This window comes from Dendrobium catenatum, unplaced genomic scaffold (genome assembly GCF_001605985.2).
Source record: "Dendrobium catenatum unplaced genomic scaffold, ASM160598v2 fragScaff_scaffold_488, whole genome shotgun sequence".
NCBI classification, from domain to species: domain Eukaryota; kingdom Viridiplantae; phylum Streptophyta; class Magnoliopsida; order Asparagales; family Orchidaceae; genus Dendrobium; species Dendrobium catenatum.
Genome location: NW_021318950.1, coordinates 2,169,353 through 2,192,274, shown reverse-complemented (window position 1 = coordinate 2,192,274; position 22,922 = coordinate 2,169,353). Strand labels below are relative to the sequence as shown.

Here is a 22,922-nt window from a genome sequence, read left to right as displayed (position 1 = left end):
ATTGATGGAACTATGTGTGTAGACCTATCTATTTTCCTTCAATAAAAATAAAAAGGAGGAAGGAGGTTTTCACTATTTCAATTTTTCACAAAAAAAGTTACAAATAAAAGTAAATTTGACACAAAAATCATCGACTCTATTAGTTTGCCTTGATTTGTGGCAGAAGAAGAGTAGAAGAGAATTAATCCTAGATATGCTAGACATGATCTAGAGAACAATTGTTCTTAAGCTAGCTTAGATCATTGATGTTGGACATATTAACAACTAATGTTGTAAATGTGTGGCTTAGTGTTTTTCTTTTCACAATTTACATTCTATATCACTTTTCTTGCTCTACAATCACATTTGAACCCCTTATCTCTTAGCTTGAAACACATGTAACCATTCAAAGATTAATATAGTTCGTGGTCTCTCCTGAACTTTGTGTTTAGTTCTTTTTCAAACTTTTTGGTGATTATTGATCAATTTATTCCATATGATAGAATCATAAAAATACGTTGAAAATAGACAAAGAAAACTTAATCAGTCAGCTTTAGCAGCAAGAGATAGGATACTTACTAGAACAAAAGACAAACAATAAGAGTTGCAAGTTTAGAATTTAAGTGAATTAATCATATAAAGCTCATGCACACATCCATTCCTATAGAAAAATAAATTTGATAAAAGAGTCCGGCAATGTTGTAGGTACTCAAATTCTAGACTTGCAATTCCTATTGCTTGTCTTTTCTCCTAGTATTTTCTATCTCTTGCTGCTAAAGCAGACTAACAAAGCTTTTTTTTTTTTCTCTATCTTTTCAATGTATTTACATACATGATTGTATCATATAGAATAAGCTGATTAGTAATCACCAAAAAATTTGGTAAACAACAAAATATATAGTCCATGAGACCACCAATTATATTAATCTTTGAATGAGCTACATGTGCTCGAAGCTAAGAGATATAGAACATAATTATATCTATAATTATAATGTACGATAATGTGTCACTTGTTGCCCTTTGACATAATATATAATTATAATTTTATTCTTTCAAGCTCTTTTAATAATTATCACAAAATTTACTTATTTTTTATATTTAAGCATAATATATAATACTTAAATAGTGATTAATTTTTAATATAAATACAATAACATTAAAATTATTTATTTGACAACAAATATGAATTTAATAATTTTATATTTGAAAATTTAATTAATATATGATGGACATAAAAATTATATTTTTCATAATTCAAATTTTAAGAATACAAAATTTAATTTCTATATTCCAAAATTTTAAAAATTCAATTTCCGTATTAAATCAGATTTTCGTATTAGCTCCTCATAATTTCATCTGCATTCATATTTTTTTGCTTAATCTTTTATTACGTACGCTCCTTCTTATAAATTTCTCTAAAAAAATATTGAAGTTATGTACTTGCCCAGCCTGTCTCCCCCAAGAGATTGTTACATGCGGAGACTAGGCTCAGAGAACCGTTCGATTTCTGTGAACAGTAAAAAGGCAGTGGTGAACAGCAAAATCACAGTTTATTGCACTTTTACTGTTCACAGAGACAAATTGGATGATTCTCTGTGTTTGTTCTCCTAACGTAATAATTTATCTTCTCTAACATAGTTCTTCCCCTATAAGACTATAATCATACATATTTGTTGAAAACAATTTAGAGACGTCTATAAATATTCATGCCTATTTTTTAAGCGGTCATACACTCTAAGAAAATAATCACAGTATTGGAAAAAATTAGAGAAAATGACATGAAAAAAAAATATCATATCAACAAACAAGTAATATATGTTATTAAGAAAATAAATAAATAGATAAATAATGAAAATATTTTGAGAAAATATCAATAAAAAATTATTTTAGGAGCAATGCTACACTCTTTAAAAAAATTCACAGTTAAACTCTACATTTATTTTGTGTTGTTGTTGTAACTTAGGTGGTCTAATTAAATTGAGTTAGACTACCAAATAATTTTGTATTGGTTAGTCTATACAAATAATTTGAATCAAAGAAAGGGGATATAGGATCAAGCTCAAGAGAATTTTGCTCAATTCAAATTCAAAATTAATTTTGTATTAATTAGATTCATTCAAACTGGGCTAGGCCCCGTGGTTTTTCCCCCCTTTTCAGGGGTTTTCCACGTAAAAACTTTGGTGTCTCTTATGAACGCTACACCCTCTCACTTATCTGATTGTGTGCTGGATCTTCGTACAACGCTAAGACGTTAAACTATATATTTCTCTACCGCCGCGAATATTCCAGGACGCAACAATTATGAAGCCAAATTTCTACAAAAATATTTAAAAGTATTCGAATTTTATTTTTATTTTTAGCAATCTTAAAGTTAAATTTGAATTTATATGAGGAACCCAGCTTTGTTCCTATTTTAGCTATGTCCATTGATTTCAGGCTGAACCATCTAAATATTGTGATTTTGCTCGTTTAACGAAATCTTATTGGCGGCCCAAGCCCGTCTGCGCGACTGGTCTTTTTAAATTTTATTATTCAATTAGCTTAATCATTTAAAAGCTAAATTTATATTTTAATGTAAATTTATTGTGAAAAACTTTAGTACATAAAATTCCTATCAAGGCTTCTTTTGGAACATCTTATTTTTTAAAAATAACAAGAAAATAGTAAAAAATGATAGTCAAATAAAATTATGGTTATTGTCTGAAAAACAAACCAGCTAAAAAGTTGTCCCAAAAAGACCCTTAAATTTGAAATAAAAACTTTTTGCTTTATTTGAGACTAATTTCTTAGTGCTTATTAAAGAAGTTTTTTTAAATGAAAAGTATCTTTAAGAAACAGTAAGAAAACCGTCACAAATGAAGTCTTAGATTTCGATTTGATTCATTTGAATCATGATGAAAAATGATCAATTTTGAATTGACCTTTCAAATCAATTTGAGTCATCCTAACCAACTTAATAGAAAGTTTCTAATTTTAATTAAATTTTAATTTATGTAAAATTATAGATATAAAAATTCATACAAATAATTAATAATTTGTCTGCATATATTTGCTATTATCTAAGATGGCAAATCTTTTTATATGGAAAGGTTCACTACCTACACAATTAATTATATATATATATATTTTCATTCAAATGCAAGATGAAAATAATTGATGCTTTGGATGAGTCAAACCTCTGACATTTTCTTTTGAGATAAATGACAATAATGCTTCATGATATAAAAACTTGCTTCCGTCAGGTGTTTGATGATATATTTATTGATATTTATATGTAATTTGAGAATTGCTTGGTTTTAATCATTTTGTGAGAGCATTTGTTCAGTGTTCAAACTTGATGAAGAAACAAATGGCTTGCAATGATCCTTACTAAAAAATACTATTCTACATAAGTTTTTTATTTTTTATTTAATGCAAATCCCATAAGATTAACTATTTTTTTCCCTTAAGTTCGACAAAAAAAATGCATTTATTTTAAGTTATATTATAATTCCTCAATTTTAATCTTACATCATGATATATCAAAATTTATCATGAGCGGGCACGAATCTCAAGATAAAAGCTAGTTGCAGTGATGCAAGTAAAGAATTTGTAACACGTACAACAGTTAAACCTACTGGCGGGGACCAAAGATGCGCGAATAATGCCAACCAACTTGTAGGTAAATGTGATAATTTCGTGCAAACAGTAATAATCAACATGCAAGGGAGGTGAAAATCCATCAACAAAATATGTTTAAGGAAGGTGCAATGAGCACAGTTTGCTTGTAGCTAATGTCAGCTAGCTTGCAACTAAAAACATTAATTCACCCACAAGTAGTGACAGTGCAACATGCAATGAATGCAAACACATGCTGACAATGATGAAGATTTGTCTCATGTGCAACTGTATGCCCGCGGGTGATAATCAACAATAAGCAATGGATGTTGCGACACCCTTACAGTCAATAACCATTCAATGTCAGGCCAATACATTGATCCTCCACAAATAATAGCGATCAATTTACAACAAATGCAAACACCTACGAGCCACTACAGGAGACTCGTCATACACACTATATGCTATCTACAAGCAAATATACAAAAAGCTGTAATTAATACAAATGCCTATAAGCAACACTAGAAGATCGGCATTCAATGCAACTTTCCAGCAAACAACGACAGAAAGCATGCAATATATATAGTGGTCCTACATGCAAGAAAATATAGTGAATATATTGCAATTGTGATGGATTTTCTACAGGCATAAGTAAGAAGATTGTAGTGAATGCGACACACTGCCTCAGGAAAAAGTAACAAATTTGTGATGAATGCAAGCATCTATAAGAAACTACAAAAAATTCATTATTACACGACAGTTCATCTGCAAGAAGTAACAAGAGACTCGTAGTGCAGTGTTATGCCGCCAGATTCGCAACCCATTTGTACAAGAACACAGAAGGTGATATATCTATAATAGTTCAAATCTATATGCTAAAAACTCATCCTGCATGTGCTTTGATCGTCACATTTGATTCCTAAATCCAAAAGTCCGAGAATGATGCGCGGATCAAATATTCAATTTTCACTCTCCTCCTTAGGGCAACTCCAATGGAACGACAAACACTTGTTTGTTGTTCTTTCTTTGCTCCAACCGACCACCATTTTTGGCGTCATTTGATTGCGGATGAACAGTCCGACCCCAATATTGGCATTGCACTTTTCATCTGCGCCATTCTTTTATCTCTACCGAACTTTCGAAAGAAATGCGCGAACGAAGAGAACGATGGTTTACGGGGCAAAATGACGTTCAAATGGAGATGAATCACGGCATTTTTTTTGTTTTGCTACATTTTGGAGTGAAAAATGAGATTTTTTGTTGGATATGCCCTTAGAAGGGCTGGAGTAGACCTGACTTGAATTATAATATGCCTCATAAAATTCTACAAAATATAGATTTTTTTTTTTCAAATGACAATCATGATACCCCGATAATAGCCATGTGAAAGCTAATCTCAACCGGAGGAGACCCCAAATATTTAAAATGCCTTCCAAATCACTACGAAAATATAAGTGAATTGTAAATTTTCACCGAATTGGTTAATTCTCAAAATCCTATCACATAAACTTAAAATTAAAACTTATTTACCTTCCGCAACTGTTTATCGGCGGTGATAAATTTGGAATAAACCCCAACTCACAAAGAGCGAATATCATGTCTAGTGTATTATTAAGATTAAGCCTCAAATAGTCTTTTGCCAATAGAGATGTGGCATGTGCTCTCCATAGGGTGATTTTGCTGCAAAATGACATTATTTTATTACGATCACTGTCAAAGCACCTATGTTCCCTAACAACGTCAAAACCTTGAGTAATGAATCATTGGGTATATTCGATAGACATAAAGCCCTCAGTTAGCTAAGTTGGATTCATATATATTCCCTTAGACAAACAACCCCATATCTATAACGTATTCTTGGATGAAGCAACCCGTGATTGCCGATAAGATGTCTTCTTTCAGGCTGGGTCGACTACCTCCATTAACTAACTAGACCGGGGACCAAGACAACCCAGGAAGATAGAATCATGTGATCTTGATTGGACTCATCTTCATCCCTCCACAATATTTAAAATGTCTTCCAAATCTCTATGAAAATATAAGTGGCATATAATGTCACTTTAATGATGGTCATGTTGACACTAAATTTCCACCGAATGGATTAATTCTCAAAAGCCTATAAATTTTTAAAATCTAATAACAAAAACTTAAAACTCATCTACCTTTTGCAACTGTTTGATGGGGGTAATAAATTTAAAATTAATCCAAACTCACAAAGAGCGATTATCATGTCGGGTGTATCATTAAAATTCAGCCTCAAATAGTTTCTTGCCAGTAAAGACGTGGCATGTGCCCTCTAATAGGGTAATTTTACTGCAAAATGACACAATTATATTGCAATCACGACCAAAGCAAGTATGTTCCCTAACAACGTTAAACCCTTGAGTAATGAATCATAGGGTATATTCGATAGGCATAAAGCCCTCAATTAGCTAAGTTAAATTCAGATATAACCCCTTAGACAAACAACCCTTATCTACAATGTATTCTTGGATGGAGCAACCCATGATTGCTGATAAGATGCACATCAAAATTCAAATTCAAATTGCAAACTCTAAAACTATTGCTATTGTACGCTGGATTTGCAACCTATGCGACATATCTTACGACTAGCCTTAATTGAAAGTTCTCTCTCATTATCGAGAGAGGTAATTAACTGTAGGGGCTAGCAACTATAGAAAACCAAAACTCAAATTATAAAGTCCTCATAAAATGAAGACGCAATCTCTAGGTAGTATCTTATCTACAAAGTCAATATGTCTTCTGAAAATTTATCTGAAACTTAAATCATAAAAAACTCACCCCGCCAAAAGAAAGAGTTGGTGCAAAGAGGTAGGAGTGCAGAATTTTCGAAGCTCACACTCCCTTCAATGGACGTAGGTCGATAAATTGAACAAATTAATATCTATTTGTTCCATCCCTTAGCCCTTTTTAATCTCACATGTTGATGTGGGGAGAATCACCAAAGAAGCATGATGGAGAAGAGCTAAATAGCTCTAAAAGACAAAAACAGCCAAGCTGTTCTAAAATCCAAAAATATTCATTCATATCACTTTTCTCTCACAACTCCTATACTTATAAGCTAGCAAAGATACCTAGAGAAATCAAGAACATTCTAGAATCCTATAACAAACTTGTAACAAAACAACTAACATATGCTTAAGGAACAATTTTACTAAGATGCTCTGCATCATTCTCCTCCAGTATGAAGAAAGACAAGCAGGGGCGGAGTCGGGATGGAACACACGGATGTGGGCGAGGGCTGGAGATGGGTCATGGCTAAAATTGTGCATACTTAAGCATATATTAGTTGACTCTCTGAAACTACTGAGGAGAGCTCCATGCATTGTAGCAGGTACCTCCTGTTTGTTGCCTCTCCAGCAAAGAACACCCTCCCATTGTGAATGCTCTTTGCCAAAATATCATAATAATCACCAAAAGACCCAACAACCACATAAGAATTAATATGATCGATATGTGAACTTATCTGCTCCCCAACGAGTGCAAACAACCTGTAATGGATCAGGAGCCTGAATTCCATTGGGAGCAAATATACCACGAAGAATACCGTGCGTCCTTTCAGCTGGTTCCATTGGAAGATCCTTCTCAAAAGCAATGGCTGATTCCCTCCCTTCCTACTAGAAATCAAAGTCGTCCAAGACAACATTTTGGTTAGAGAATTCATCAAATATCTTGAGAGTAGAATCCATATCCGAGCATAGGCATCAAGTACAGAGGTCTATCTGAGCAGGCTTTGAGAACATGGGGGATGGATAAACTCGTTGGGCTTAGGGCATCGGGGCCGAAGCATGAGAGATGGAAACTTGGTGTTGAAACTCATGAGCTTGCAAAGTTCAGTAATCCAAACTGTGATGCTACCATACTGGTAAGATCCTTGAGGATTAGTCCTTGCAGCATTTGTTGTAAGATTCCATCTGAAGGTTCTGGCCTCACTGTTGAGCAAGTCTTCAAGATAGCTCTTGTGTACCCCAGCATTTTCACTGTTTGCGAAGAGAAAGCTTACTTCCAGAATTTGGATTTCTCGATCAATGCTGGTTGAGTGCTGAGGACATCTTTAAGTTTCTCGTCAAGCTAGGATACGTGTGTCGGACTAGGGAGATGGATTTGGTTGTTGGTGCAGCGACCAAGGCGAGCTTTGATATAATTGGACCTTTCTTTAGCCATGGCTTCTCCTGCGAGAATGTGGTGGGCATGAGCAGGAAGCACCTGTAAGTGTTACAGTATAATTGTGAGTCACTCTGATAGAATAATGTCTGCACATGACCTATATTTGTCGGCCGGAGGAGCAGGGATTGGTCCCGAAACAGGGGACTTGCCATAGATCTGATTCGTGTCGAACTGCAGCTCCAACGGAAATCGGGATGGTACCAGAAATCGAATTGATGGAAAGATCAATGATCTGGAGGGATGAGAGATTGCCGAACTGTTTTGGGAGGAATCCAGAGAGCGAGTTCTGAGAGCATCGCTGTGTAATAGATAGTGTCTGCATATTGGAGAGGCGGTTAATCGAAGCAGGAATAGAGCTAGAAATCTTGGTATCAACGAAATAAAAAATTAGAAATGGGGTCGGACAGGCGGACGAGTAACACGAGAGTGTGGACAATGGTCGGACTCGTGCTTGAGACGGGAACGGGAGGCAGATCCACGGGTTTCAGGACACGATTGTACCGCGCTAGAAGCTGTCCCACTGGATGGATCTGGTCGTTGGGGATGGAGACAACGAAGATCTGGTTGCGAGACTGTGTGGGTGGATCTGAGGGGAAATCGCGTGCTACAGCAGAATCGAGCGCGAGCGGGAAGGATTACGCGGTTGTGGATGGGCTCGGGAATGGGCGGATGCCTGCTGTCGCGTGCGGTGTGGACAACGACGGGCATGGATCGCAGGTCGACGAGTCGATTGCGAGGAACGCGGCCAAGGTCGTGGACAGGGGGATCGTGTGTGGAGATCTCTGACGGTATGGTTTCCATCGGAGAGCGATTAGCTGGTATGATTGCCAGACAATGGAATCGCTGGTATGGTTGCCAGCGGGATGTGTAGATTCGCTGGTATGGTTGCTGGCTGGTGGAGGCTTCGAACGTCGTCGACAGCCTAGCTTCATACATGGCCTTCCCCAAGCATCCAAAACCCCGATCGACGTCAAGGGTTGATGTAGCAGCAGTCCAGGGCCCTGATCGACATCAAGTGTCATACCTCGCTCTGATATCATCTGATGTGGGGAGAATCACCAAAGAAGCTTGATGGAGAAGAGCTAAAGAACTCTAAGAGACCAAAACAGCCAAGCCGTTCTAAAATCCAAAAATATTCATTCATATCACTTTCCTCTCACAACTCCTATACGTATAAGCTAGCAAAGAAATCTAGAGAAATCAAGAACATTCTAGAATCCTATAACAAACTTGTAACAAAACAACTAACATATGCTTAAGGAACAATTTAACTAAGATGCTCTGCATCACATGCCCTTCATTCTTCTAAGCAAACATCTCCTTCATTCTTTTATTAAGAAAATGTGATGTGATATTACTGAACATCAGCAAAAGTAACCTATATGTGACATTGGTTTCACTTTAGATACCAATAATTGCATCTGTGTTTATTAGTCTACTTAAATTTGTTTTTTGCTTTGTAGCCTTGCTACGCAGCAACTAACACGGCGAGCAACTAATTTAAACAAAAAATAAATGACATAAAGATTGATTCAATTATCATATACAACTAAACTTCAATATATTGATCATTTGCCTTTTTTCCCCTTAAGATTTTAAAAAGTTGCAAGTATTTTTTGAATAGGAGAATAATTTATTTACTAAATTAATTATTTAGGAACTATTTGATAGGAAGTAAAATGGGTATAAAGTATTTCAAATACATGAGATTTGAGCATGTTGGTGTTTGATTTGAAATAACATAAATACAGAGTAAAATTTTGGTGTATTTAAAATTCACCATCTTGTTCAATTTTGATGTATTTTAAATTCTTTATATTTAAACAATTTTTAAATACATCATAAATTCATCATCATTGTTGTCCCTCCTCGCCTGTCGCCACCAAAATTGTCGGTCGCCATCATGTTGGGGGAAGTAAAACACACAGTGAACACAAACAAGAAAGATAAAATACAGCAAAAATAAAAACACCATGATGTAACGTGGAAAAATTGAAACTGAAAAAAAAAAAAAAAAACTCGGAGCCACGCCACACCAAGAATTTCACTATGAAAATTGGAGAGAATAGTACATATCTCTTACTCTCTTACTCTCTTACTCTCTTCTTACTTCTCTTCACCCTTGTCCTATTTTCACACTAGAACATATATAAAAAAACTTACAAAACTGCCAAAGGATGCAACCATTAATGAAAAACGAGAAATAAAACTGTTAGCACATCTGGAAGTCCCAATTCAGAGAGCTGCGACGCTCAGCTCTCTATCTCCAGTCTATCTGATTGCACCGCAATGATGAGGTTTGGAGCATTGCAATGCTTCACTTTCTGTTTTTCTCGAAGCAAACTATGCAGTGTTGCAGCGCTGTATTGCTGTACGGAAAAATTTCGAGCTCAAAGCACCCAAACCCAAGAAGGCGAGGACCCCCAACAAGCTCAATAGACTGAATTGAGGTTCCATGCAATAATACAACTCGATTGATCAACACAATCAGATTTCACACAAAACTAACATCAGCCATCGCCGGCCGCCACCGTTACTGCTTGCAGCCACTGCCCACCTTCAGCCACCACCACCCATCGCCGCCCACCACCACCAGCCATCTCTACCACACGCCTCCAGCCACCGGCAACAACTTGCCTCCACCAACAGCCCAATGCCGGCCTCCAATTACTATTGTTGGCCACCACCGTCTCGCCACCAACCACTGACCACATCCATTTTTAGAGTTTACTCCACTTTTTTTTTCATGAAAAATAAAGAAAAAAATAATCACATCATTTATTTACACTCGTCCAACAAATCCAATCCATTTTTTGTATGTTGTACTTCATTTTCAGATAACCAAACAGTCCTTTAGATATTTAAAATAGTTATAAAAGAAATAAGTTTTTATGTCTTATTAAAAATTTTAGAACCATAGTTTAAGAGTTAATAAATAATTATTATAAAAATTTGAGCTAACAATTTCTATATAATATCTTCTATATGTATATGAGAGGAGGAAAAACAAAAAAGCTGTACATTGGGAGCAAAAAGATGCTGTGGGGATGCGCTTAAAAACTCATAGCATCCACATTTAGAACTACGATCTACAGAGCGTAGACAGAAGAAACCCATTCAAAGACGGAAACACCAAGCAATTGGGCTAAGCATTTTGACCACGAGTGTACACATCATTATCCAAATTGCCCTTTCAGCGTTAACCAAATATAAAAAGCTGCTCCTAACATATTGAAACCATAATAATAGTTGGTGGGGAATTATTAAATGCATGTGAATGTTAAATATGTTGTATTTTGGTTCCTTTAGGATGTTTAGTTAGCTACAAAATTTATTTATTGTACATGTTTTGTAGAAAATAAAGCACATCATTTAGGGTGGAAATAGTAGCATAGATCCGAGGCTAAAGATGAGAATGGTGGTAAACTCAGAGTTGGAGGATACTTTTCAAGTAGGAATGGTAGAGGGAAAAACGTCGATGATAGAAAGGGTAGGGTCATCAAGAATAACGCAGTCTTTCTTGAGCTCAGCGATGATGAGGTCAAAAGGGTTCAGAGTTGGAAAATGTTATGTTGGGTTAAGGTTGATGATGGTAAAGTCGATGACTACAAGGTCAAGATTCAGCAACGATGTACGTAGTTGGAGCTAAATATGAGAAGATCAAAAATACTGAGATTGTGCGACAATATTTATCATGATGACGAGATCGAGTCTACAAAAGTTATATAAAGACATATAGAGTTGAGAGTAGTGAGGATTTTGAGTTCTTTACCTTTGAAATTCATCCGTCATATGCCAATTCCAATTTTGTTAAAAATAGGCTAAATGAGATAATTGAAGAATGAATAATATGGAAGAAATTTGCTTTTCCTTTATTTCAAACAGCAAAAGATAAATAATATCATTATGTCCAAAAGAAAATTATCAATAGAGAAACAAGTCAGAAGCTAAGGAGGTCTATTTTCTATATTGCTGAGAAAAAGCGTGTGATCAAATACAAAATGAGAACTATATCTTTATATTAAAAAGAAATACTTTTGTCAACATTGGTGGCTGAAATAGTTCTATCTAAAATTTTTTTGACTCAATATATTACTATGTACCTTGATATCTGATGTGGTGCATTTTAAGCTAGAAGTAGTCCTTAGGACATCTTATCTAATTTCTAGAATACTCTTTTAGCTTTATAAATATGAAGTACTGTAGAGGAAAAGCTCATTGATGAATATTAGCTCATTTCAAAGCTTTGTTTCTTCTTCTTCCCTGGATTGGGAGCAAAAATCATTCTTGCAGGTCGAGTCTTCCGACGATCCACTACATCATTTGGTATCAGAGCTAGGAGCTTGTGAAGATCGATGGACTGCGGAAGAAGGTCGGCTGTCGACGACAATCGAAGCCGCAAAATAAGATTAGCGATCGACGACGATCGATGCCAAGGAAGGTGGGCTGTCGACGATGCTCGAAGCTGGATCGCCTTCTATCAAGCTCAATGGAAGGAATCGCTCGATCAGGTAGAAAGAAACCTTGATCGGATTAGAGAAAATCTTCGGGCAATAAGGAAGATGAGAATGTCGTCGGCAACCATACCGAGGTATTCTTCTTCTTCTTCACTCTCCTCGTCCGCTCCTCGCAAACGCCATCAGTCCCGCCATTCTTCCACCGTCGTTGACGACTACCCTCCGCTCGAGCTTCCGCTGCGATGGCGCGATCCTCCTCCGCTTCATTGCCAGACCCGTGTTCCCGAACCTCCATTTTCTTCCATTCCCACCACCGTCGTTGATTCAAATTAACCATCGCTCAAGTGGCGATCCGAGAGCCTACACTTGCTTTAGTTCACCCGAACTGGCCGATCCCAATCCCGCTCCCGCCATTAGAGAGCAATCCCTCCTCGGCCCATCTCGCCAACACCAAAAATCCTCCCTCTCTGCACCTCCCGCAACTCCTTCCACTCCTCAAAATCCCACGTCCATTGCGGAATCCACCGAGACGGATAAGCTACTTGAGGTTATCAAGGTCCCCAACGATGCTCCATCGACCAAGCCGTCGTCTCCACCACAGGCAGCGTCGGAGACATTCCCTTCCCGGAAGAAGCCCACGCACGTAAGGCGGTTATCCAGCGCCGCTCTCATGGCTGACTCTGTTCTCCCAGCTTCCCAACTCCACTCGCCGACAACAGCCGACTAGGCCCCCGCCGACCAGACTCCCGCACACCTAGCCGCCGATACCATTCCTCCGTTGCCACTCCGGCCCCAGCAGACAGAGAACCTACTCTGCTCTCGCGATTTTGCTTCAGGTATTGAGCTCCATCTCTCACGACCATATTCCAGTATTGTTGCTGTTGACCTCAATTTTAGCTCGAGCGCCCTCGAGAGCCTTTAATTGATTTAATCAAGCTATGTCGAGTCCATTTCGAGCTCGAATCAGCTCGAATTGAGTCGAATTAGGCTCGACCGTGTTCGATTAAGCCCGAAAGCAAACAAATGATGGAGATTTCATCAAAATTCAAATACTAGCCGTTGCTTTGATGTGCTCGAGTGATATGCTCAGTTTGAAGGCATGAGCATGATTTTTGCGAGCTTCCTTTTCGCCGCATTAACGGATATTTACTCCGAGCATTGGCGAAGGCCTGGGGGCCCGAAAAAATTTTTTTTTTTTTGATAAGGGGCTCTCTTGTTCAAAATCCCCTGGGCAAGCCAGCTCGAGGAGGCTCTCGGTCTCGACGCCCATTCGCGTGGAAGCTTAGGCCGAAGGCCCTTTGCCTGCACTCCAGCCCTCCTTCTCCATCGCTCTTCTGCCCGAACCCGCCCTAGAGAAGGAACAAGCAGAGCTCTAGCTGCCAGCCTCCATCTGCAAATGGCTTTAACGGTGACGGTGAAGCTTATACATGTGACAAGTATAGTTTTTTTTTTTTCTGTTCATCAATTCACCTATATCTATCTCTTAATGGCTGATTTGGTGTCCGACAAGCTTCAGGATTCGCCTTTTCTGATTTAGTGATCACATCAATTGAAGGTAATTTTCTCCTTGGATAACTTCCGGTATTGGTTCTGTTACCCGACATCTGTGATCAGTTCTTTCATTGTTAAGCAAGTGTAGTTCTACCTTGTATCATTTTTCTCTGCTCAATCTCGTTTCTATCGGAGAAGTAGTGGCTATGATTTACCACTATTGCCAATGTAAATGATTTCTGTTTGTGGACGGATCTTCCTTGGCCAACTGTTCTTCCCAATAAAATCGAAGTTTTCTAAATATTTGGGTGTGTTCATTATTCAATTTCTTGGTTATTCCTTCAAGCTAAGAAAAAAAAATGAAAATTACTTTTCCACTCAGTTTCTCCTAAATCAAACGAATGGGCAAAGACAATTTTGGATTCATTTCCTTTAGTCTTTTTTTTTTTTATTTCATTTTCATTTCCTCAAGTATCAGGTGGCTTTACATCATAAAATTATATTCACTTTAATTACGTGCCTGAGGGTGTGATAGACAAGTGGTGTTGGAAAATATTCATGAGTCATATGTTTTAAGCGAGAATTTATATAGATTCAGTTCATCATTATTCATGTTGTTGGAGTATTTTCTTGGAATGTGGGAAGGGCCGATTGCATCAAATCTTCTTTCTTATGATTACAACTTAGTTGGGATTCAACATTAAATGATTTATTGGCTTGCTACTTGGTTTTGGGAAAGCACGGCTGCAATTTTCTTTCTCAAATACATATGGTTTCATGGGTGACTTTGTGTTAGAGAGTTTCATGAGTTATGGTCAGAATGAGATATGCCATGAATATATGGGTATGGGTGTTAATGGATTATGAAGGGTTATTATCTTGTAGATCTGATACTTCGTCAATCCCATATAAAAATGAATTCATAATTTTAAATTGTTTGAAGCTATGTGATTGTTTGTTTCATACATCCTGTATAATATTAAAAATATTTATTTTATATATTTCATGTTAGTATTGGGCTTGCTCGTGCAAATTTTATATTAATGAAGAGAGAGGACTTTTCTGTTATACGTTTGAAAGGCTATGGTTGTTTTACTTGCATTGAAGCTCTACATAACTATCTTCTTTATATGAAAGTGCCATCGATGCATTACTTAGAGCATATAAACAGATTTGATGTTTGTCGTAGCAAGCTGAATGGCCCATTACTAACTCGTTAACAGCCTGTCATCAACTTACTTTACCGACCTGATTTTCGTTGTTGTAGTATTTCTCACTCCAATACGAAACTTAACACCTGAATATTCACAGCTTATGAGTTACCTTACCACCTACTAAGCTCTACTTGGATATGAGACAATGCTGCTATCATTTATTTAAGAGAGGAACAAACCTCACTAATGAGTTCATGCCTTTTAAGTCTATAAAAATCTGTCAAAAGCTTTTGAATCTGAATTGATTTATTTATACTCTTTTTCTATTTTATTTACAATGTTTCATCTAGTGGTTCATCATCCTTAGTGCTGACAGAATATGAATCACATTAAATGGCTACGATATGTTCTCCTTTTATTGAGTATTGAGAAGTTGCTGGATCGATCTCTTTTGGAATGAAATAGCAAGGTTCTTTGTGTTCTTTCTTGTTGAATAGATTCTCATGATTGAACATTGTTTCCCTTTAAGATATATATATATATATATATATATATATATACGCACAAAAATTTTGAGGGCTTTCTCACTGTTTTTATACTAGAACCCCTACGGCACTTGGGTGAATTTCTTATTGCTTTTCTGTGGAAATTCCTACAGCTTTTATGGAGCTTTTCTCACTGCTTTTGTGAGAAATTAGTACAGTTTTTGAGTGGTTTTCTCACTGATTTTTTACACAGGAATTTCTACAGCATTTAGGATGAACCTTCTTTGCTTTCATGAGAAAATTCTTATATCTTTTGTATTTTATTTTTCTCTGTTTTTTGTGAGAAAAGAATGCTGATTTTGATGGATTTTATACTCCAAACTAATTTGGAGATGAGTTTGATGGTATATTTATCGAAAAATTTTTGTAAATGTTTCGTGACGAAAAGTTTTATGAAACTTTCTCGTTGGAAAGTTTAATAATTTTACCCCACGCCAAACTTAAAGAGCAATTGATTTTTTTTTTTTTTTTTTTTCGAAAAGTATTTTTTTTTTTTTTGTCGAAAAGTATTAGTGCATTGTTTATGTAGATTTCATGTGTCGTTTCATTTGGAGGTTTTCATAAGCCGTTTTAGGATTTTTAATTCTATGATTAGCTTTGTGTAGCAGACTCGTTGATGTCTTTTTAGAATGAGGTGATATTTTGTGGGAAACGGAATTCCACATCAAAATAAACCCCACTCGAGTTGTTGAACCCGTGACTGTAATCAGGTCATGTATATTACTACCCATCGGGGTGTGCTAGTGAGAGCCGCCATCCTCAATGGTTAGTCGTATGCACGACCAAATATGTCCCTTCCAATTGACCCGTTCATGCGGTGCTCTTTCGGAGGTCCACAGCCGCCTGCTTCGACTCCGTCGACCAGCATGACTTCGGCCCCGACCCGAAAGCATCCAGCGAAGGCGCCAGGGAGCTCGATTACCAAACCTCAATTTCTGGTGATGGAAGTAGTAACGCAGCTACTGCGTTGAAGGCTGCTAACCACTTTAGTGGTTTTCTTCGTACTGAAAAAGAGCTTCAGGAACGGTCAGGTGAAATGCGTTCAGATATCCCATTTTATTTCTCGAATGGAGCTGCACATCATCCTGAGAGGGGCGAGGTTGTCCAAGATCTTCCGCAAACATTGCCTACAGACTTGCCAATGGTTCTTATAAAGCCCCAAGAATCATGTCCAATTGCTGAAGTGTCTAAGCGACTTCATCTTGGTAAAACTAGCTCAGTTGGCCCAGTGACGTTGCCATAAAAATATTTTCAATGTGGGATATCTCAAGATGTCTGCATAAATGATCCGGAGCCTCCCGCATTTGATGTTTTACCTTCTTTGAAGAGGTTGAAGCAACACACGCTAGCTACAGGGCGTGGACAATATAGTGTTGTTTTCTTGTCCGAAAGCGGAAGTTCCAGCATAGGAATTAGCTCGCCAAACCCGTCTCAATGTGTTAATAAAGAAGATGAACACAATGATATTTTCATATCAGAGGCGTCCTTTCTCACGGTACGTCATGATCCTTTTGCCTTTAGCATTCCTTAAATAAATATGAATGACGTGGAAGTGTATGGCAATGCTACTGGATGTGGTACTCGGAGCATTTTTACTACATGTGTGAAAATTTCTGGTCTGAATTTGATCGACAAAGCCAATCTAATGCAATGCCCCAAAACCGCTCGATGTAATGTCAATGAAGGGTTCGATCCTAGATTGGTGCGACATTGTATTGTTAATGATATGCGCGCTGGAGAAGATAAGTGGGAGCAGCTCTTGGCTGTTGTCAATGAGGAGGATCCACCGAATATACAGATGGCTGGTTCCGATTCCTATGAGAACCAAGAAGATATCATGGTTGGACCTTCCAAGCTGATCGTAGAGTTGACAAAGATAGGTACAGTTGGTACCAAGGGTATGCCAACTGTGCTTCAAGGCATTCATGAATGTCTTGAGATTATTGATTGGGCCACTCATAAGTTTGTTGCGTATGCGTTGGTTGTGCTTGCCTCTTATCCAGGTTCTTTGATTACCAACGAGACTTCTCCTATAATTGAGTCTCTTGAGGCTTGCTGTTTTGATAAAGTGAAACCCGTGAGAGGTAGCATGATGGAGGCATTGCAAGTTTGGGGAAAAATTTCTGACAAGGGTGATACTGCTGTATCCGAGGCTTCAATGGAGAGAAAAGTTGCTAATTTCAGAAATATTGAGAACAAAATCTTCGATCCGGGAATCTGTCTTCTGCAACAACCTTTTTTTTCAATAATGCGTCTCAACAGAGTCGAGCCTTTTTTTACGTAAGGGGAGAATGATGCGGTGCATTTTAAGCTAGAAGTAGTCCTTAGGACACTTTATCTAGTTTCTAGAATACTCTTTTAGCTTTATAAATATGAAGTACTGTAGAGGAAAAGATCATTGATGAATATTAGCTCATTTCAAAGCTTTGAAGCTTTGTTTCTTCTTCTTCCCTGGATTGGGAGCAAAAATCCTTCTTGCAGGTCGAGTCTTCCGACGATCCACTACATCAATATCCCCATTTAAAGGATTTACTGAATCATATTATGTCCTTCAAGGCATCAAGATAATTTAGCAAAGCTGCTCAGCCTGTGTTGGCTGAAAGAGATTTTACTCGCCTACCGTGATTTGAGGGCAATTGTCCACATTAATATGAGAAATCCATAGTTTTAATGATAATGTACATCAAAAGTAGAAGTGAACAATTTTTTTTCAATAATTCGAAGAGTGATCTCTTTCGCTTTCGACGAATAAAGGGTTTTAGGATTCGTGATAGTAAGGAGAGACTCAATCATTTCATTCTCTTTCGCTTTTGAGGAATAAAGGGTTTTAGGATTCGTGACAGTAAGGAGAGACTCAATCATTTCATCCTCAGAGGTCATCTTGTACAAGAACTCAATGGCTTGAATTTGGGCCAATTCTTCCTTTGATCCTTCACAAGTACTGATGCAGCCCCTTCTTCTACCATGACTCTTGATCTCACTGACATCACTGATGTTCCTTGGCACACTGAACAAGCAAGGCTTATAAGCATACATTTGGGGCCTACTTTGCTGCAAATATTTAGCCTGTACAGGAAATTTGTTGTTTACCGACCGTATTTTCAGCGGTTTGAATTACCGGCGGTTAAACTGTGTAGCAGTGTCATAACCCCTCGCGAAGACACAAGCCAAGCTTTGTTGCCACTCTCAGTCATTTGCATCAAAGCTCAATGGTATAACAAAGCTCGAGCAGCCCTTTCTTTTGCCGATTCACTTTCCAAATCCAAAAGCTGAATTATTGTTGAGATAATTCCAGCCATGGCAAGCATTCCTTTATATGAATTGAAGCCTGAAATCACTGAAACAGCCTGCAAAGCCTCTTCTTTTTGTTAATACCTCCTTAATAACTTTTGAAGTGCACAACCGATTCAGGAACTTTTCCAAATTAGAGTTACTAAAAGTTTAGAAATTCAAATTTGTCCTCAATTGAAACAAAAAGCTCAAGCTAGTGAAATCTTGGTTATGTTTCATTTACAAAATAAACAACACTAAGTAACCAACTAATAAATCTATTAATTGGAAACATTTTTTCACTAAAACATTGCACAATAATATGACTAATAAGCTCTTGTTTTCAACAAAAAAGTTATTCCCACAATTATTTGAATAAAAATCAAAGTTGCAAGAATCAAACCAAACATAAAATTGGAAAAAGGTGATGTTCAGAGATCAATGATTCGACCGGGGTGAGATTCAACCAGATGATGTAATAAAGATGAAAATTATTTAAATAAAATTTAAATAATATAATAATCATGTATTAACATAAATATTTGATTAAAAAATAAATTGAATTCACAAATTAATAATATCTTATATAATTTTAAATGTAAACATATTTGATCTTTAAATTTAATTCAAATTTAACTTACATATAAATTTATAAATTTAATATAAATTATTATTAATTTATTTATATGTTTAGATAATTTACACCTATAAACTATTATTATTGTTAGATCATTTATTATTACTAATTAAATAATTAGTTAATTTTTATAGTACATAAATAATAAGTGAATTATATAATTTATTTATTATTATTAATTAAAAATTTATGTCATTTACATCATTAAAATTTTATTTTAAAAAATTATTTTAAAATATAATGTGTATGTTGTAAACTTAAAAATTATAAACTTTATCTTATTTAATCTAACATCACATAGCCAACTTCCTCTTCATAATGCTTATACTTTTTTTTTTTTTTTTTTTTTTTTTTTTTTTTTTTTGTGGGGGGGGGGGTTTAGTTTGGATGGGGTGAGGCTTAACCCAAAATGTGGAATAATTATTAGGTCTGAACACTTAACGTAGCTCTACATCTGAATGTCAATAACATGTCGCCGAGTGTTTTTACTCTTTACCACATGGCCTGACGACCCAACCCAGACCGGAACCCGATATATCTATGCTAGGGTATTGCTAGGTATTGCTCGGTATTGTTAGGTATTGTTCGGTATTGCTTGGCAATAACAAGAAATACTGCTATGTCAAGACCAATACCTAGCAATACCGAGCAATACCTAGCAATACCCCGGTCTGCACAAATCAGCCAATACGTAGCAATATCGGGTCCGGGTCGTCGGGCCGCACGGTAAAGAATAAGAGCACGTGGCGACATGTTATTGGCGTCCGGATGTAGAGCTACGTCATGTGTCCGGACCTAATAATTATTCTAAGATGTGACGCTTGCCCCAGTTTCATCCCCTCGTCCAAGTTATTGAGAAATGTCTCGTAAGTTGGTCAAGTCCCCAACTACGCAGACGTAGTAGTCATCAGGGATCTCTTTAGTCCTCTTCCTTAGTTCCTCCACTAGTTCATAGAACTCACTCGAGGCAGGGGAAGGTAAGAAGTCCTGAGGTTGCCATGAGCTCTCCACTGGTTTCAGATGAGTCAGTATGTTCTGCTCTGCCCAGTTATCTAAGGACTTGAATATCTCCATCTTTTCTGATGGCATGGATTGAATTATTTGATTTTCTACTTCATGTGGAGGTCTGAAGGGATTCTTCTTATGAGTGCTTACTTTGATCGATCATAAGAAGATATGTTAATGCAAATACAAAGCCATTTCTTCGAGAGAGAAATAGGGGAGAGTCGAGGAAAAGAGCAGAGAGAAGATGGAGGCTGCGGGTTTACTTCATGCTCGGAACTCCCTGCCCTTATTTATACTGTGGGAGACTACGACATCGATTCTATTCGAGTGAGCTGTTGCTAATTAAGAAAAGTTGCATCGAAACAGTGACAGGGTAGAGCATTCCATTTGGCCGTTGGAATCTATTTAATTTTCTTATAATTATCATATTTTTTCAAATTAAATTATAATAAAATTTTTTATATCATAAAAATGTATAAAAATAAACATATTTGAGTGGTCTGCAACATAAGTAGATTTGTATGCATGTTACGCTGGGACAGTGCAAAAACAGCGAAAAATTAAAAAAAAAAATTTAATATGCAGACTAACAAATTATATAAATAAAAAATATCACGACTCAGCAATATTAAAGGTGATTTTCATTTCCAAAAATCTAAAATGCTTTATAAAAGATCGACCAAAACCTTTTCGGTAAGGATATCTAAGTGAAATTTTGATTAAAAGTTAAGCAAATTGTGGAGTAGAGTTTTATATGGGAGAAAATTTCGCTTGATCTTTGTTTAAGTATTTTAGATTTTTTGGAAATGAAAGTCATCTTTAATATTGTTGAGATGTGATATTTTTATTTATATAATTAATATAAATTTGTGTGAAAACTTCATTTGTTAATCGCTTGATCTTGGAGCAGTAATAAGGTAGAGATGAAGTATTTAATGCACAATGATAACTTTTATTATTTTCTCATATCCTTTTACCCGAATCGGTTCTTTTTGTTTTTACTTAATTTATTTTATGCGAGGGTTTCCCTACCTGCCAGGCTTGCCTCCTTCACTCCTCTGGCCCTGTCGGTGTCATCTTGAACTCTTGGTTTTTAAAAGGTTCTCTTCAGCTTCTCTTGCTGAGCGATGAATTTTTTCTTCTTCACTTATCCTCAGTGGAGGACTACGAGATGGCTTGGTCTCACGGTGCGTGATTTTTTCTTGGAAAACCATTCATTTTGCAGAAGCGGTCTCCCCCGCTTTCAGCCCAAATGTGAAAACTTCATCTCTATTCCCATTTGGTTAAAGATCCACGACCACGCGCTTGCCTGCTAAAATTCTGACAGGATCTCGAGGATAGTGAGTAAGATTTGGCATTCCTTTGGCAGTAGATGCCTTGATTGCCCAAAAAACTCGACTCACACTCGCTCGGGTATGTGAACAAGTCTCTAGCACTTCTACCTACCCAGACCAAATTCCCACGTCTTCAGCTTGAAGATTCAATATGAATGGAGACCCTCTACAAGTGAGTTTTGTGGTTCGCTTATTTACTACTCATTTGTTTGCCCATCTAAACCTACCTCCTTATCCTCATATGTTCTCAACAATAGTCACACTAATGTCCCTAGCACTCGAGGCAAAAGTTCAAGCAAAACTTTAAAAAAAAAAAAAAAAATCAACCGTGCCTCGTCCCATGGCAACGAGTAATTATTAGGTGCGGACACCGCACCCAGAGATGCGTCCGGATTATTGGATGCACTGCGTACGCTCTGCTTACACTCTGCGTAAGTTCTACTTACACTCTGCGTATTTGTAGATACACAGCAAATAAGCAACAACTCCTCACAATTAAATATTTGCTGCTTATTTACTGCAGTACGCAATGTAGACTCAGTAAATACGCACAACGTAAGCAGAGCTTAAACATAAAATACGCAGTATCCGGACGCATCTCTAAGTGTGATGTCCGCACCTAATAACTACTCCATGGAAACAACAATCGACTGTTTTCCAAACCAATCCTAGATCATCCTCTTGAAATCTACATGCCATTACTACCACTTTCATATCCAACACTACCTCAGCTTTCACTCATGTTAAAGCCCCTGCTTTGACCAACCCATCTCTGGCTAACTCCACTCCAACATGTACACCTGTCATCCCTACCCAATTGTCAGAACCACCTGTAATATATTCCCCTTATCCCAACCCCACCATTGTTGTTCCCCCTTCCTCTACTCTCACCAAAGAATCTATTAGCCAATCAATACCCAACCTCAATTCCCCCACAGAAGAATTCATTCCCACCATTGCCAGCTCCAACCCTGTCATTGCTACTCCATCAGTTGTGGTATTCCAAGCATGATAATACTGCAATCTTGGATTCATGCTTACAGAGGCTAATATTAAACTGTTTAATCTAACAAAATTTGACATATTTAGTAGATTTTTTTTCCTCGAGAAGAACTAAAATCTACCAAAAAATACATGTGCTAAAATGAAGATTAGAAAGATGCTGGAATTTTGTGTCTGGTTGGTTTAAAAGCTTTTCTCCACCCTTTGGATCTTGCATTTGAGCTCATCTTAAACCTCTCATCCGTAGTTGTGAATAACGCTCA

General features: G+C 37.0%; 1 pseudogene; it reads left to right on the top strand.

Moving 5' to 3' along the window:
• Nucleotides 1-16,124: 16,124 nt before the first annotated feature.
• LOC110106502 lies at nt 16,125-17,846 on the top strand (annotated as a pseudogene).
• Nucleotides 17,847-22,922: the final 5,076 nt, after the last annotated feature.